Below are 17,249 nucleotides of genomic sequence, written 5' to 3'. Positions count from 1 at the left end.
CTTAACACTGTGAAGAAATGTGGTTGTTCACAACTTACTGCTACATTATTAGTCATGTGTTCATGGGAGTTCTTGGAATAATTAAAGAATGGTGTCTTCATGACAGGGTAACACCCATCCCATTTCTTGCCAAGGAGACAATATGGTTATATAGTATAAATTATGGTTAATTGTCTTACATCCTGTATCCTCGTGGCACTAAACACAGGAAGCCTTTTCTTCTTCATGATATTCAATCTTGCTGTTATTAACATCTTTCATTTCTACAGTGGGATACATTCCAGAAGATTCCAGTCTATCTCCATGGAGCACTGTCCAAGTGTTACCATGACCTGGCATGGCAAGAGGAAAATTCCAGCCAAGACCACTACAGAATTTCTCTAATTCTATATAAAAGGGTTGCTGCTATTCACAAACAACTTAGAAAGTCTGATTTCCAAGGTTCTGTCCAAAATCCCCAGCTTCAGAGCCAGAACGTACTTTAATTGAACAAGAATCTCTTAGGAAATGACAGATGATTCCTGGATATGGAAATACTGCAAATCTGAAAGGTGTGCTGCCAGATTTTATGTGATCTAATCCCACCAATTGAAATCTTTCATCAGTTAGTTTTGCCAAAGGTTAAGCCAACAGGGTTTTTTGTCTTTAGTTCACTAATGGTAAACATGGTGGTTCAAACACCAGTAGTAGAACCAGCAGTAGATGATTTTCTAATGAGTTAAAAGACAAAGGAAAAAAAGAAAAAAACCAAAAAAAACCTAAACCAACAAAAATCCAAACCAAATTTGATAATTTTGTTTCCAACATCACCCTTAGCATTAACTAAAACAAAGAAAAAAAAAAACCAAAACAACAAAAACAACCCAATCAAAACCACAAACCCAATACACAAATAAACCCCAGTCCCCACAACAGATGCCTATACTCTTACTGACTACTCTCAAAAAGAATTTTTTTTTAGGTGTCAGACAAACCTTTTGCATTCCCTTTGGCTAAAAAGCAGTGAAAGTCTTGAATTCATCATTAGTGTGTGCTACCTCATCCCACTTACTTTTATTTAGAATTTCATGCTATATTTTGAATGCTACATTTTGAAACAATGATGCTTGCCAGAAAAGACACCATGTATATAAATGAAAGATGTATCCCAATCAAACAAATTTTTAAAACAAGGAAAGAATGAAAACACTGAAATAATGTTCCCAGTGCAGCCAAGTATCTGAGGCAAAACACCCACCCTACTTACTTGGATAGATACACATATGGCAGAACTTCAAAATTTAAAATTCCCTAAAAAGCAATGAGGATGCAAGTGCCAAAGACAGAGAAGTCAGAATACTGTGATAACAGAAAAATGAGATAAGTCATCATATTTATTTCCAGTGTTTTGGTGGGGATTTTTTGCACAATATATAAACACAAGTCAAAGTTGAATTTGAAATTAAGGCAACAATCAAAATTCACTGCCAGAAAGAGGGGGAGAAAGATCCCCAGAAACTGTCTGGAGTACAGGAACCAATTTCCTAGCACTTCAATGATAAGAAAAACATAAGGACCAGCACTAATTTTCCAAGAACAACTGATGCCAAACCAATCTCATTTCCTTTTACAGTAGAGTAACAGGCCTCTTGGATAAGACAGACTGAGCCCTTATCATATATTTGATTTTATGAGGCCTTTCAGTGATGTTTAACCTAAAGAAAGATTGAGAAGGAGTACAAAAGATTAAAAGCAGGTAAAAATCTGAGAGGGGACAATCTGAACCCAGTGCTCACAGGAAACAGGACCACATGTACAGGCTTCTGATGCAGCAAGAAGGATCCTGGTTACTCATCAAAACAGCTTTCCAGAAGTATAAACTTTAAGCCAGAGAAATGGGATGCTTGAGGAGGTTTTGGAAGTTAAAGTCCATCAACAGAGATCATGAAGAACAGACTGAAGGAAGGAGCAACATGTGCATGACTGACCCTACGAAGGAGCAGAGAGAGTGAATGAGCTCTGAATAAACCCCCAGAATCCAGACCTTTTCAATGCCATTTGAATATATTTACATTCTATAAAAGCTCAGAATCCAAAGAGATGAAACATTCATTGCTCAAATGAGCATTTGAAACCAGACAGCAAAAACACTGTATTATCAGTGGTTCTTTTATTCCCTGTACACAGGGTATTTTGGTGGCTTTAGCTGATCACCCCCAACAGTGTCACAAAGGGAAGAACAACCCACTTCTGCCCCTGTGCTCAGCCCTGGTGAGGCCACACCTTGAGTACTGTGTCCAGTTCTGGGCCCCTCAGTTTAGGAAGGAGATTGAGGTGCTGGAGCAGGTCCAAAGGAGGGCAACCAGTCTGGTGAAGGGACTCGAGCACAGATCCTATGAGGAGAGGCTGAGGGAGCTGGGGGTGTTCAGCCTGGAGAAGAGGAGGCTCAGGGGAGACCTCATTGCTGTCTACAACTCCTTGAAAGGAGGGGGTAGCCAGGTGGGGGTCTTCAGGCAACTCTCAGCAAGACAAGAGGGCACGGTCTTAAGTTGTGCCAGGGGAGGTTTAGGTTAGATATTAGACAGAATTTCTTTATGGAGAGGGTGATCAGGCATTGGAATGGGCTGCCCAGGGAAGTAGTGGATTCTCCATCCCTGGAGATATTTAAAAAGAGACTGGATGTGGCACTCAGTGCCATGGTCTGGTAACTGCAGTGGTAGTGGATCAAGGGTTGGACTTGATGATCTCTGAGGTCCCTTCCAACCCAGCCAATTCTATGATTCTATGTTACATTTTTGTCATCTTACCTTTTCCAGAGACAGAATGTGGTACTGGCAGCTTCCAGACTCCAAATATGCCACTTCAGGCTCACTCAGGCCTATCCCCATGGAAAAGTCAGAATAGTGAAGTTGCAGTGTTGGGTAGATGGCAAATGTGCAGGATTGTTTTGATGGTGGAGGATACTTTGAAGCTGAGGATTCAAATTCTCAGCACTAACCCACAAATGTCTCTCTCCATGAAAGGAGGCTGAGAAAGGGCCAAAGCCCTTTCTGTAAGGAGCTCTCTTGAACTTGTGTGATAGCTGTAAGGTCACTGCTGGAGAGGAGGCAAGATAAGAGGATCAAAGGGAAGCACAGGCAGCACCTCAGCAGTGGTGAGTGCTTCTTTCTGCATTCCTCTCCCTCAGACACCCCTCTCCAGCTCCCCCAGCTCCATTGCACAGCAGCTGTGCAGCATCAGCAGATGGCAGCAAGGTCTTCATGACCTGTGTGTGACACAAACAGAGACCCCCAAGGCTCGCTTTGCACCTGTGAGTGCCAAGTGGCTCAGCAGTCATTTTAATAGTTAAGACTCAACAGTAACAAACAAAACCATCCAGCAGCTCTGTAGAGTTACGTCCTTCCTTGCAGGCAAAGCTTTCCTCTGGGGTGGGCTCCTAAAGCACACCAATGTTCTTCCTGCTCAATTGCTTCAGTGTCTTCTTCTAGGGTCATTAAGATTTCAGTCATTCACATTCAAAACTGAGCACTGAAAGTCATCTTTATTACTCTATAGCAGGGCTTTCTTTGATTCCATCCTTCAAACCAGCTTATTCCTTCCTCTAGATGATCCCATTGAAGATTTGGGGTGTTCATTAACCTTAATAACCTTAAAGTCAAACTTACCTTAAACATGTCGCCTCCATTCTTAACTCTGGTCTTTCCTTCCTGTGGCTATAGTCTTGTTATTTATTACATTACCCTGCAGTCTGCTAATGATTCCAGCCTTTTCCTTCCTTCCTGTGACTCCCCTTATGTGCTGTCCCCACAGGCAGCTCTTACTTAACTCAAGTTCTTCTCAGTTAATCCTAAATTACTATTCCATCAGTGATCATGCCAACTACTTCTGAACAGACTGATGCAGACACAAACTCTACTCCAATACCACTGTGGACATGAGGAGACAGGCGACCAAGTGTACAGATTTGGGGGGGTACCTGGTTGCCTTGGCCTTTTGCTTGTTGCTAGGGCAGAGGTGTTGCCCCGGGAGTTTGTCACTTCAGAGACAGAAGCTGCTGCATGGAACGACCTCTCCGTTTGCTCTAACCAAGACTTAACGATAATACGCCAAACGGCTGTGGAAAAAAGGGGTATACAAATACGTAAGGATTAAACCTTGCTACTTCTGTGAGGACCACAAGCAGCGGCCAGCACCAACCACACCGACACCAGCCCCGCCTAGAGATACTCCAGGTGCTCGCCGCAGCCGCTCCGCTTCTTCCCCGGCGGCAGGGCCGCAGAGGCCCCCGGACCCCGCACAGCGCCATGCGGTGTCTCCCTCTCCCCGCACACTGCCAGGGGCGGTGCCAGGCAGGCATTTGGGGGGCGCGGAGATGGAAAACTCACCCCCTGCCCTCCCCTCCGCCCCCTCCGCCTCAGCCCTGCCCAGGCCTCTCGCCACATCCGGGCAGGGGACAGGAGGCCCAGGCTGGGCCGAGCCCGGGCCCCTCAGCCCCCACCGCCACCTCAAGCATAGCGCTCTCCCGTCCTCAAAGCGCCTTTAATAAGAATACAATCAAATAAATACGAATAAATACAAATAAATACAAATAAGAATCAAAATGGGGGGGGGGGAAGGAGGGGTCCCGACGGCGCGGTGTGGTGACGTCACCTCACGCGCGCCTTGCTGCCCCGCCGCCACCAGGGGGCGCCCCCGACCACCGCGCGGGGCTCATTCCCGCCCCTTTCCCCCCCATCCCAATTCCCGCCCCTTCCCCCCCCCATCCCATTCCCATCCCAATCCCCGCCCCTCCTCCCTTCCCCCAATCCCCATTCCCATCCCAATCCCCGCCCCTCTTCCCTCTCCCCCCATTCCCATTCCAATCCCGTTACCGCCTCGCGAGACGCAACGACGGCGGGTCACGTGCCCTTCCCGCCTCCCGCCTCCCTGCCCCCCCCCCGCCCCTCCCCCTTTGGAGAGGGCCGCTGGAGGACCTATCCCACAATGCTCCCGGGGCCGGCGCGGGGCGGTCGGGAGGCGTCTCTGTGGCGGGCAGCGCCCCCCGCCCCCGGTTCCCCCGCCACGCCACTGCCTCCCCCTCCCAGCAACCCCCGCGGCGGAAGGCGGCAGAGCAGCGCCCCCTAGCGGTCCCCGCCGGCGCCACGGTCTCCCGCCGGCGCGTGGACATGTGGTGGCCCGGCGGGCGCTGAGCGGGGCCCCGCTGAGCCCGGCCCGGCTCGGCCCAACCCGCCCTCCCGTATCCACCGACCGACCGACTCACTCACCCTCCTCGGCGGGAACCGCTCCCGGAAGCCCCGAAGAGGAGGAAGAGGAGGCGGGGAAGCGGAGTCTCCGCTTGGTGCGAGTGTCCGCAGAGCAGGGACCGCGCCGACGGGACCGCGAGGCGCCAGGTGAACACCGGCGGCTGGGGCCGGGGCTGGCGGGAAGCGGCTGGGGGGAGGGAGGGAGGGAGGGAGGGAGGGAGGGAGGGAGGGAGGGAGGGAGGGAGGTGTGCGCCTCCCTCGGGAGTTTCCGTCGGGACAGTGGTCGCGGCGTTTCCCGGCGTGGGACGGCGGCGTGCCGGGGCAGGGAGCCGCCGGGAGGGAGCAGAGCTGCTGTCCCGCCCTGCCCCGGGCCTCCGCTCGCCGTCCCCCGGGCTGGGGTGCTCTCTCCGCCGGGGACAGGGGCGGGGTTTGCTGCCGGCTTCGACCGCGGGTTCTCCTCCTTTCCCTCCGCTCCTCGCTGCCCGCGTCGTGGCGCCGGCCGGGGGGGCTGTCCCGGTCCGGCCCGGCCCCTTGCTGCCGCTCGGCCGCCGTGCCAGGCCGCTGGGGACACGGGGGTGGCAGCCGCCCGCCTCGTCTCCCGGGGCAAGAGGGGGTAACTAAGGGGTCCCGGGAGACCCCCGGCTCCCTCGGCGCCCAAAGCTTTTGTGGAGGCAAAACGTGAGCCTTGCCCGGGCCGTCCGTGAGCGGGTTGGGCGCCGAGACCTCCTCCCCGTGGCCTTGGCCTCAACAAAGATCCGGGTCCGGAGGGGCCCCGCGTCCCTCCCTCCTCACCCGGAGCCGGCGGGCTCTGGGCTGACCGCCCGCAGCTGTAAATGCTGCGAGGAGCTGGCTGGAAGAGCTGCTTCGAGGAGCTGCTGGAGAACCGTGAGGCTGTGGAGGAAGCTGCCCGGAGGGGCTCAGCTGAGAGCCCAGCGCCGCTTTTGTGGGATCGCCGCGGGCTGGAACGTCAGTAAAGTTGCGCAGAGTAACCCTGGAAGTGGTGCGGTTCCCGAGGCAGGGAGAGAGGCTGCAGCTCTTCTGGGGTTTAGAGTACACTGTGTCCTAGTTTTTTTACCCCCTTTGGTGAGTATTAAAGAATATTATTAGCCTGAGCCTCAGATGCAAATCATCTTTGTTTGACAATCCGGCTCCACGTTTATAAAGTAAACTATTTCGGTAGGACTGAAATTGGTCCCTGTCCCCTCACAATGTTCTTATTTTAGACGACTAATTAATTTTTAATGTTAAGGAAGAATAAGCAAAAAGAAAGCCCCGGGTAGTTACCGTTTGTTTAGTATTAGCAACTAAGGACTGTCGGTAAAGATTCATTTCTTTAAAGCCTGGAGAGGCAGTTAGAGCCTTTTACATCTAAGTAGTACTATGATGGATTGGAATGCCTCCCATTATTGAGCAACTGTTTTAAGGTTGCAACTTTATAACTTTTTAGGGCATCGGTAACCTTAAAGGGAGATCCAGTATCCTTAGTGTCTGATGTTGTTTGTATAACACAAACATATTGGAGGCTTTTAATTTTGTTTCAGTGGATCCTACTTTTTAAGTGAAGTGTAATCTAACTTAGAGTTTTACTGTGTGGGTATTCAGACTCTCTTATCTCTTGAGACAAGAACAATGGTGGAAGTCTTTCAATCTTAGCAGAAATAAGTAGCAAACTTCTGAAATTAAATGACAAAAGAAGTCTCTATAATTTTATATTATGCAGGGCCAGCCATGTCTTTCCATTTTTAACTGCAAAGTTGTATTTAGACATTCACAAGATTTAAAAAAATTGATAGTGTCCTCTTTAGTGACGTGGAAAAGACTTGGAAATTAACCCAAGTACTTTTTCAGGTGTCTCCATTACAATTTCTAGGCATAGGATGTTCGTTCCATTCTCCTTAAACAGAGGAGAAACAGTTAATGGTGGAAGAGAATATTTGGACTTTCAGTACCAGTATTAAATCTTCTGATTTGAATTTGCTGATGTGTCATCTTATGGAGTGATAAATGGCCCAAATAAGAAATACATAATTTTCTTTGGTGTTCTACTCGCCTTAAAATCTGTTTGTGAATAAGCAGAATGGATAACAGCTTTGTGGCCTTTTTGGGGATGGGGAAGGGAATCTTCTCTCTTCCAAACAGTCTTGAAAGAGAATGTTTTTCAGACCTTTTGTATCAGTAAAACTGGGTTCACTAGTTTATCTTGTATTCAGATTATCTTTAAGATTGGAAACACTTCAGGTATTTGAGATTTCAACATGAATTTGTAATGGCTCAAACAGTACATGAAGGCTTTTGAATTTGACTCAACAAGGGGATGTAGGTTATCTTATTCAGCTATCACTTTTGAAACATCTGGATGATAAAGAGGTTTTGTGCTTTCGACTGTAGTTTGATAAAGGTGACAGATGACTTTTAGCCTCTGCTTTTATAAAACCTGTCGATGGTTCTGCTTATGTCATATGGTGGTTCTGCTCTACTTGCAAATATCTAAGTGTTGGGGGTTTTTTTTCTGGGATTCTTTGCAGGATTCCTAAGTATTCAATACCTGTGCAAAAACTCAAAGTTGTCTTTAGTAATTATTTTAACGATGATTTTATTGTGATTAATGCTAATGTATGTTTAAACATACCTTGTTCTGATGGCAGGGGAAAAAAAAAAACACTGCTAGAAAAAATTTGATGGTCTGACTTGCCATACAGAATTCTTGAAGCCTGGCCCCTGTCAGTTCACTGTTGGGATTTTCTTTGCAAGCAATCAAGTTGAGGGAGAAAAAGTGTCCTTCCAGTTAATAGTAACAAAAACTTGCAGTCCAGTTTCCACTGATAGCTTAACTGATTGTTCAGTGTTATCAACTATTGTTATCAATTTGTCTGAATGAATTCCAAAATGGTTATACCATTTAAGGTTACAGTAGTTTTTATAAATCTCAACATTGCTCAGGATTTTTGTTCTGTTTTGTTTTCCAAGTGGGGTATAAACAGTGTCAAACAGATTTATACCTTGATCTTTCCTCTGTTGTCATGCATAACAATGTCTCTAATGTGCACATTCTTTAGAAGGCTTCAAAACAAGTCCAGGTTCATGGTTTTAGGCAGAGTGGGCACATTTTGTTTCATCTCTCTGTATTGGTTCACCTTGCCCTGCAGTGACCTTGATCTGAGAGGATGCCGGTGCAGTGATTTTGTATCTTCTTTTCCCTACTTGTTTCATCTCTTTACCCAACAGTTGAGCATATGGGCACAGTTTGCCACCAGAAAGCTGGGAACATCTCTTGGGTTTGGAAGTTGCCTGATTTTGATACACTAAACCAGTTGAGTGCTTGATTCTCTTATGTGGGAATTTAGCTGCAAGTCACAAAATAACAAATGGAGAGCTACCTGCTGGAATATGGAAGGTGAATGTTCTCTAAAGCTGCAGCCCTGCAGTCCATCAGCTCCCTGCTTCTGCATTTGCTGGAGCACCAAAGGCAGAGTAGTTGCATCAGAAGGACTCTCAAAGGTTTGATTATGCATTTTCTCAGTGTCCCACACAAGATGCAAAACCTAGTTCTTCACATCAGTAATTTAAAAAAAATTACAAAGTAACTTACCTCTTGGTTTTTCAAAACTTTCTGCTTTCCTACAGCTTCTTTTTATGGCACATCAGATTATGTCTCCAGCTAAAAAGTCTTGTGGAAAGCTAATTCAATTTAACCAATTGTGGAAGTTGTCACTTCTAGGCTAGGGGAAATGTCAAGTGCCTTGACAGAGGATGATGAAAGCATTGTATTTAATTACCTATGACTAAGGCAAGATGAAAACAAACTCTGTATAAAATGTATTTATTTGGGTATCAAATGTGTGTGTATGTATATATAAAAACACACACACATCCCCCTCCCCTAGGCATATGTGTACCTGTGCCTCACATTTTTGCATGTTGTGCTAAGATGAATACTTTTACCTGTTCATTTTTTCTTACTAAGTAATACTGTCTTAAAAATTAACTCAATGAAACAGTAGTATTTACTCTTCCTTTTTTGGTCCATGAGAACATAAAATTAGAATTTTAACTCAAAATACACCATCCAGCAAACATTTAAAAATTACGTTTTTATGTGATGGTATTCTTCTTAACTTTCTGAGAGATTATTTCATGCAAGTGTATAAGTATTTCCAAAAGTAAAAATCTGTAGAGAGAATTGGAAAGAAGAAGAAATAAGTCTTCCAGAAGCTGTTTTCTAAGGCTCTCAATATGTGGTAAATTGCAATATCTGATCACTTTTCCTAATATACACTAATAATGCTGTCTGCCTTATTTCACGTTATATTTAAGGATTGAACTCCTATTAAAATGGAATCTGTGTTCTTCTGTTATTAGAAGTAAGTACTGGATAGCTGAGCTGCCTTCAAAGGTGTGATCTGTTAGTAAACCCAAGTGATGCATTTAATAATGTTTGGAACTTTTCCAAGCTAGTCTGAAATTGCTTGGAAATGCCAAATGAGTTAACACTCTTTGTCTCTTTACCTACTACCTGGCTTTTGTTGGACTGCCAGCAGTGCTAAGTACTGTAAAATTTCATCAGACCAGTGCCTGATGGAAGTCTCCATGTATGTCCATACTTCTAGACAGCAGCAGACCAAAACTGCAGTAGTGAAGACCTCTGCTTGGTGTGCCACAGGGAGGGATGCAGACCCTTACATGAAACCGAGCTGTGCTGATACTCAAAACTTGAATTTTGAGGTAGAATCTGAAGGTGGAGGAGTGGTGTGAGTTGGACTGCTTGTTATGTAGGGCAAGTAACTTAATGGTTCCTCCAGTGCCCAGAATTACTTAAATTATTTTCTGCTTTCTATTTAGCTACTGAATAAGCACTTTTTATATGCACTTTTGCTGCCCTCCCTGAATATTCTTGGTGTGCTACTTGTGATGGAAGAGGTAGTGTTTACTGTGGATAGATAGAGGTAATGAAAAGTAATTAAAAGTCCTATGGAAGAGTTGGAGAAAAGCAGTAAGTTAGAACTAGTTTGAGCTCATTGGAGTTTTGTTCTAGGGGTGTTACCAAATGAAGGTATCTATAGCAATGAAAGTAAAGTAAATCCTTTCTAAATCTCTGCAGTTGTGGTTTTTGGAATGTAGTTTCATCTGTCTGGGCAAGAAAAAGGCACCTTATCCAAATCTGAGATAAGTGAGTTGGCATCAGCAGTTATTTTGTGGTTGTTATTGTGGAAAGAAAGTTTGAATGTAAATGGGGTTCATCGTTGTAAGGAGCTTCTGATGTTATTGATGTGGGAAAACTTAAGTTCTTCTTGAAGCTTTTCAATAAAATAATCAGCTATAACAAAGAATAGGTTGGTTATGTAAGAGTTCACAATGAAATACTGTTTTGTTATAGGTGATTTCTTGGTGCCATCCATATGGTGAAAGTAACCCAAAATTGTTTTAAGTGTCTTTTTCTAATAGACTGTTGTCACAAGTTGAAAGGTGATGGGGTTCATGTTGTATTTTTCAATATAACCTGTTTAATGGTTAATAGTTTCTGTTATGTTGTGTGGTATTTAGGAAACCTCTTGCATACCTGTCTGCCATTCCTGGCTATTGTTTCACTATCTTGAAAGTTACTGCTGAGTAAGGACTGTGAAAGCAAGATCAACAGTAATTGAAAGTGCTTACTCCCCATCTTATCTGCTACTTCTGAAATGACATCTAATGTATTGTTATTCTACTAATATTGTAGGAGATAATTATAATTGCATTTAACATTATTTGTAATAAATCCTTTGCAAAGGATTTTTTCACCATTTTTAAAAAATGCAGCATTTCTTTATGTCCAAGATTCACAAGAGGTTAGTGTAGGTCTTTGACCTGAGCTTATAAAACAGTTACTGAAATTTAAAAGGAGCTTGAGGACTGTGGTTTTGACACCATAGCTTTTATCTAGTACTTTCCTAAAGAGTTTGCCTCAGAGAGGCAAAATGTGCTTTTAATTGTCTTTATTTTCTTTTGTTTTTTAATCCATGTCTGTATATTATACATGTGAGATGAAATTACTTTTTATGGAAAAACTTTTTTTAAATACCAAAAGAACATGTCATATCTCCAGACTCTTGATTTGATGCTTAAAATGAAAAAAACCAGAATGCTTTTTAATAGAAGGCTTAAATGTGGTATATTTTTATTAGGGGTTTGTGTGCAGTCTTCTGTAGTGTGGTTTTCCATTTTAAGTAAATCCCTAAAATTACAGGGGAGCTTATACATTATATGACTTTTTGTTGAGGAATGCCTTGCAGTTTGTAGGGCTTCAGCATTCAGAAGCCAAGAAATAAGACCACCATAAAGTAGGTGAAATTAAAAGTAGTAGTAGTCTAGTTGGACGTTTGCAGGCTGTTTCTTCCTTTACTGGATTCAGGTCATTCTTCTTGGCTCAATATTCTTTTCTTATCATCCACCACTCTGGTTTTGTTGCCTTTTTTTTTTTTTTCTTTTTCCATCTTAAAAGTGCCTCTTGCCATTGCTGCTGCCCTTGAGCTTTTCATTTTAATTCAGTCTTAGTCCATCAGTTTTGCCCATCATTTTTCCTTCTAGTGTTAGAAGGTCTTAGCTTTTCCACTTCTGTCCTTGTAAGGTCTTCTGATTCATCTTCTGCATCCCTGGTGTTTAAGCCCAGCTATTTGTGCATGTTTAGGGTGGTATTTATTCCTAGTTTCTTTAGCATCAGAGAAGTGATTGCAACAAGTCCTGCTGTGTTGCCATAGCACTGGCTGAAGTATGCTCATTCATCTTGTGGGAATGTTGCATATGCAGTGCAGCAGTGGGATGGGAACTTCAAATTACTAGCTTATGCTGAGCACAGATTCAGTTTATGGGAAACAAATGCAACAACTAGCAAAGATTTCTTGAGTAAATGCAAACTTTTTTCCCCCACATCTGCAACATGTCTAGATTTAGAAGGGTTGTCTATGTGGAAGGCATATTCTTGATCTTGGTGACCCACTGCCTAATATCTGCTCTGAGGTGGAAAGCATGAAAATACTGATGTTTCCAAGGGGCTAGGAAAAAACCCACTTTTTTTCTTTTTCACTGTTCTTGGAAATGGCTGAGCCATTTTTGCTGACTTTGGTAGGTAATGCTATCCCTTCCAGCTGCATAAGTATGCATGTGGCTAAGGACCCTCAGCAGCAGAAAGCAAGGTCATGAGTTTATGCTGATTTGATTTAGTTGCTTGAACCAGATGCACCGTGACAATAGTACCTAATCCCTAATTAGTTTCTGTTAATTGTAAATCTCAGTTTCATCTTGTTTACTCACAGACTGCTTAGAAGAAACACCTAAGTGCCGAATTGTACTTCTTGTGAAAGTTATATTCAGTATTTTATTTTTCATATTTCTTTGTATTACATTAATCACTACTTTAGTGTTTCGTCAGCAGTATATGGAGCACCATGATGTAGCCCCTGGCATGCATGTATGTTCTCCATATGGGGCTGGCTGTGGTATAGTGCTGCTTCTGTTTAGAATCTTACCATATACATGCAAATGTGAAGCAACAGTACAGTCCATATGGTGGCCTTTTAATTTCTGTGACTATACATTTCATACATATCTTGTGTTACTCTTTAGAAGGTTCTATTGATCCCATCTTCTGAATAAATGAAGATATCTCTTCATGGTGGTGGAAATCATGGCTCCAATGAGCATTCCTTCTTAGGGCTGTCAAGCCCAGCTGTGGACATCTGTAAAGATTAGATATGGAATTGTTTTGTGTAATACAGAACATCATCATCAAGAGCTGACAGAGGCTTGAGTAACTGAATTTGTCCTCTGGCAGAGCAAAAAGGTTTCTTTTCTCACAAGCCTGAGAACTGTCACCAAAGAGCCAGGAGGGATGCTTTAAATGATAGGTTAGATTGATCAGCTGTGAAATATATACTCTGAATGTAATGAGGTAATGAGACTGCACTGTGATAACTAACTCCCCAAGGTGTGCTGTTTTCCTTTTTTTTTTTTTTTTTTTCCTTGCTAACAAGCAAGTTTGGTTTCATTTGGTTCTTGGTGTGTGAACTGAATTTGCCTAAGCACTGGACCGTCTTGGTTGTCAGTGGTAACCCTAAAAATACTGATAGTATAGAGCTGTCATTTTGCCATACTTTGATATGTAATGTTGTATGGTCTGATGAGTTAACCTCACAGCTGCTGGCAGCTACTGAAAATGCTGGAGGAATAATTGATTTATATTGACTCGTAGAGGGAATCTGCTGAAGTACAGTTTCTCATTGCTGCATGCAGGGTATGGGCCCCTGATAGCATTCAGGGGACATCCCAAACCTCTGCCATCTATCCTAGTGGAACAAAGTGTTTTACGGTTGACAGTGCAGAAAGATGAGAAACGAAATTCTCCTTCTGTAGATAATTACCCATCAGTGCCAGTAAGGTAACTGTAGTTTAGTACTGAACTAAAATTTGACATGTCAGGAAGCTGCTAACTGCTGTGCAAGCTTGTAATCAGCTTTCCTCACCTTTTTGTGAGTTTCCTCAGAAAATGTGGTTCAGCCTCATGTGACAGAATTGTGAGGACTGATGTATACAGGGAAACTTCTAGTGTGTTTTTGAGACAGAGAATTAATATCCCTTTACTTTAACAGTTTTAGACAAACATCATACCTTCTGGTTTGTGGAAGTACCAGTTGTTACGTGCATTGTTTCAGAAGTTGTGTTGGATGGTCATGATTTCGATGAGCAAACCAGCCCTCTTACATGTGTGTATGGAGGAGGAAGGGGTGATACAGGTGTTTCACAAACCTTGGTGCTTTGTGAATTTAATAAAACTATTACAATCTTCAGTGAAGTTCTAAATCCCATCCCAGTAAACCATCCAAAAGAACAAGTAGTAGATAACTTAAGAAAAATCTACTACTGTAAGATAAAACGACTTGTTCTTTTGGATGGTTTATTGGGATGGGATTTGGAACTTCACTGAAGATTGTAATAGTTTTATTATCAGTTGAATTTGACTACAAGACTTTTGTCATTTTGTCACTGCTGATTTTTTAGTGCTAATGATTTTTCTGTAACCTGTATCTTTATTTTTGTTTACAATGAGGCTGGGTTACTTTGGGAAGGAAAGGAACGTGTAAGCTGGTAGAGCAGTGGACCAGCTGGATGACTGGAATTGTGAGGTGAAGGGATGCTCGTCCCGTGCACAAGTTTCTCAGTGCAGAGATAGAAGTTCCCTGTTGTTACTAAATTTGTTACTACCTGCATATGCATAGATTTTGGGTTTCTTTTGGCTTTGATAATAACTCTTATTTAAGAGCATTAAATTGCTGTCATGGTGCTGTTAGAAGTATTAATAGCAAAGTACAAGTTTTGGACTGGAAATATGTTGCCCTTTTTTTCAGGCTGGTAGGCTGTCTAGTTTAGTTCTGTCTTGTACTGAAGCTTTTTGAGTTATGCCTCTCCTAAGTAGAGCTAGAACATAGTTATTCACCCTTACGTATATGAATAACATATGATGAAAATTGTTCCTCAGTTCTTGTTAGTAACTAAAAAAACTCAAGTACTAAAATAATCTGTGGATCAGCATGACTTGTTCAGGTACAGATACATGAAATAGTACTGCTGACATTGCCTACCTTTTACTCTGTCCAATAAACTGAAGTGTTTTAAATGAATTTTGTATTTATTCACAAAGTTTAACATTGAAGTTCAATCTGATTTGTAGCAGCAATTCACCATGTAACATTCTGATGTGGTGTGTCCTCCACAGGATATAGAATATCCTCAGATATGTGAGAACTTATAAAATGGCATCTCAGTGCCTTGATGGTTTGCCTATGTGTTGCATAAACTGTTGTTAAACTTCAGTTGGGAATACTGCCTACTCCCTTGACTTCACATGAAGAGGTCTGTAGGGCAAGTTTTGTGCCAGTTTATGACAGAAAGCTTTATACAGGAATATTACCCTGTGTGCAAACCCACTCTAATGTTCTCAAACTGCTCGAAACTCTTGGCTCCTCAGATCGTCAGACAGGTAACTGGATGATAGCAAGCACTGCATCTGAGCCACTGCAGCAGTTCCTTAAGCTGTATTTACAATTTTTCATTTAGTTCAGTGTGTCTGTCTTGCTTAGGGGGCAGTTATGATGTTGTCCTCTACACTTGTAAGAGTGCTGACTGGACATGAGTGCTGTTAAGTTTGTTACTGTTGAAGTGGCCACAAAAATGAAAGCTTTGAAGCCAGCAGCACGGTAGCTGTGTAAGTGTGCTTGTCAGTGTCTTGCTGCTAGACTGTGGAAAAAGAAATCCTGAGGAGGATACACACTGTATTGTTTTGGCTTGTTTTTCTTCTCCCATGTAATGAAGGCTAGGATGGTATTATTCTAGCAATTTGGCTTTGAAAGTTTTCTCCTACGACTTTACCTGCCAAGTCCAGGAAAACAGAAGGTAATCTAAGTACTGCTGTGTCCTTGAAGTGAGGCAGTTTTGACAATGTAGCTATTCTAGCACTTTGTCACTGCCAAAAGAGGCAATCCTGTTTTATGTCTTCCCTCCCCCATTCTGCCACTAACAATTTCTTTGGCACATGTGTGGCCCTCATCATTGGTAGTGGAGAGCAATAGGGCTGCTTCATTTGGTGGCAGCAAGCTGTTAGATTAGATTAACTCTCTTGGGTAATTGCATCCTTAGAGGGTGTGGAAAGAGTCTTTAAATCAGCAGTGTCTCCTTGCCTGAATAGCACTGATTCTTTCCAAGACACTGGATCTACATGAGTAGGCTTAAACCACCTATAGAAAAAGGTTCCTCTTTCTATTCTCCAAAGCATAGCACTGGTCTCTTTCTCTTCATCTTTGTTGGTTATATGGCATTCCATTTGGGAATGCAGACAGGATGCAATTTGAACATACAAAGAATAAAGATCCTCTGTAAAAGCCCTCTTTTGAGTATGCCTGTTGGTTCTATTCTCACTAGTGTTCTGGGCCATGAGATTTTGATATACAAAGCAGCAAATCCAGGATAAGTGCTTCCAGGTCCTCAGTTTAGCCTTCATTTATTGGAGGGCAAACAACATGACTGAATTATCACTTGAAACAAGTCTACCTTCCAAGCTCTTAGGACAAATTAAAGGTTTTTGCAAATAAAAAGAAACTGTGAAGGTTCTTGATGTGCTTTTCCAAAAATCCAGTCATGTATTTTTTTTTTCTTTTCTTGGAGTTGTGTTGCTTTAGTCTTAGCAATATAAGCAGGTCAGAAGCTTTTCAAATGTTCAGCTGCCATTGGAAGTAAGTGTTTCCTCAGCCCATCTCCAAGATGGGACTTCTGGCAAAAGTTTTGAAAACATTCAGCAGCAGCTGGATGTTTGCCCAGTAATAGTCCAGAGACTATATGATATCCCATATGTTGAAATCTAAAGGACACTTTGTGTTCTATCACAAATTACTAAATAAAATCTTGCCTCTTGTAAACATGGCTAATTATTGAGAGCTGTTTTCCTTAAAAACATGCTTGGTGAGGGAGAGTCTTAAACCTCCTTCCAAGGTTTCTTAAAGACCATCAAAATGCATAGAGCAAAATAATCCTACTTATTGCTGCCCAAAACTTTGATGGCAGTAAGGGGTGTTGGGTTTTTTATTAAGCAAATAAACTCTGTACACTGAATGTATGGCTGACTGTTGTTTCATATTTGAAACATTAATTCTTGAGTTAGTAAAGAAATCAAAACGCAGCTCAGAATGCCAGGCACTTTAAAAGAAAATCTTTATAGGTACAGAACAGTCAAAATGAGTTGCTACTGTAAGTATTGATGCAACATGTATCTAAGAAGTTGAAAGGTTAATCACAGCTGTTTCCTAAGTCCATTAAGGCAATAAAAATAAGCTTGGCTTGGATGTAATTTTGCAATTGCTTAGTGGAGACCTTGTTGCCTGTGTTCTTGGTTTCCATCCCCCTTTCCAGTTGAACAAGCGTACTTCTGTATAGATAGGTCCCTGGATCATTTCTGTGTTGGAAGAAGAGTGTATTTGGCTGTAGAAATTTTTTTTAATGATCATA

The 17,249-nt window shown here is 42.8% G+C and overlaps 1 protein-coding gene and 1 long non-coding RNA gene across 3 annotated transcripts in view; one reads left to right on the top strand and one right to left on the bottom strand.

Moving 5' to 3' along the window:
- Positions 1–2,830: 2,830 nt before the first annotated feature.
- Positions 2,831–4,879, bottom strand: LOC115598071. The gene is made up of 3 exons (XR_003987361.1): positions 4,851–4,879; positions 3,956–4,093; positions 2,831–3,075 (listed from the first exon to the last, which is right to left on the bottom strand). It is a non-coding gene; the product is annotated as an uncharacterized LOC115598071 (long non-coding RNA).
- A 300-nt stretch (positions 4,880–5,179) lies between these two features.
- The window catches only part of SCAF11 (SR-related CTD associated factor 11), a 45,099-nt gene continuing 33,029 nt past the window's right edge, over positions 5,180–17,249 (top strand). For both annotated transcript variants that reach the window (XM_030447559.1, XM_030447556.1), the window contains exon 1: positions 5,180–5,369. The gene's annotated coding sequence lies outside the window, so the exon portion shown is untranslated. The remainder of the gene's footprint in view (positions 5,370–17,249) is intronic.

This window comes from Calypte anna, chromosome 1 (genome assembly GCF_003957555.1).
Source record: "Calypte anna isolate BGI_N300 chromosome 1, bCalAnn1_v1.p, whole genome shotgun sequence".
Classification (NCBI taxonomy): domain Eukaryota; kingdom Metazoa; phylum Chordata; class Aves; order Apodiformes; family Trochilidae; genus Calypte; species Calypte anna.
The sequence above is the reverse complement of the archived record's forward strand: the minus strand, read 5'-3'. Positions and strand labels throughout refer to the sequence as shown.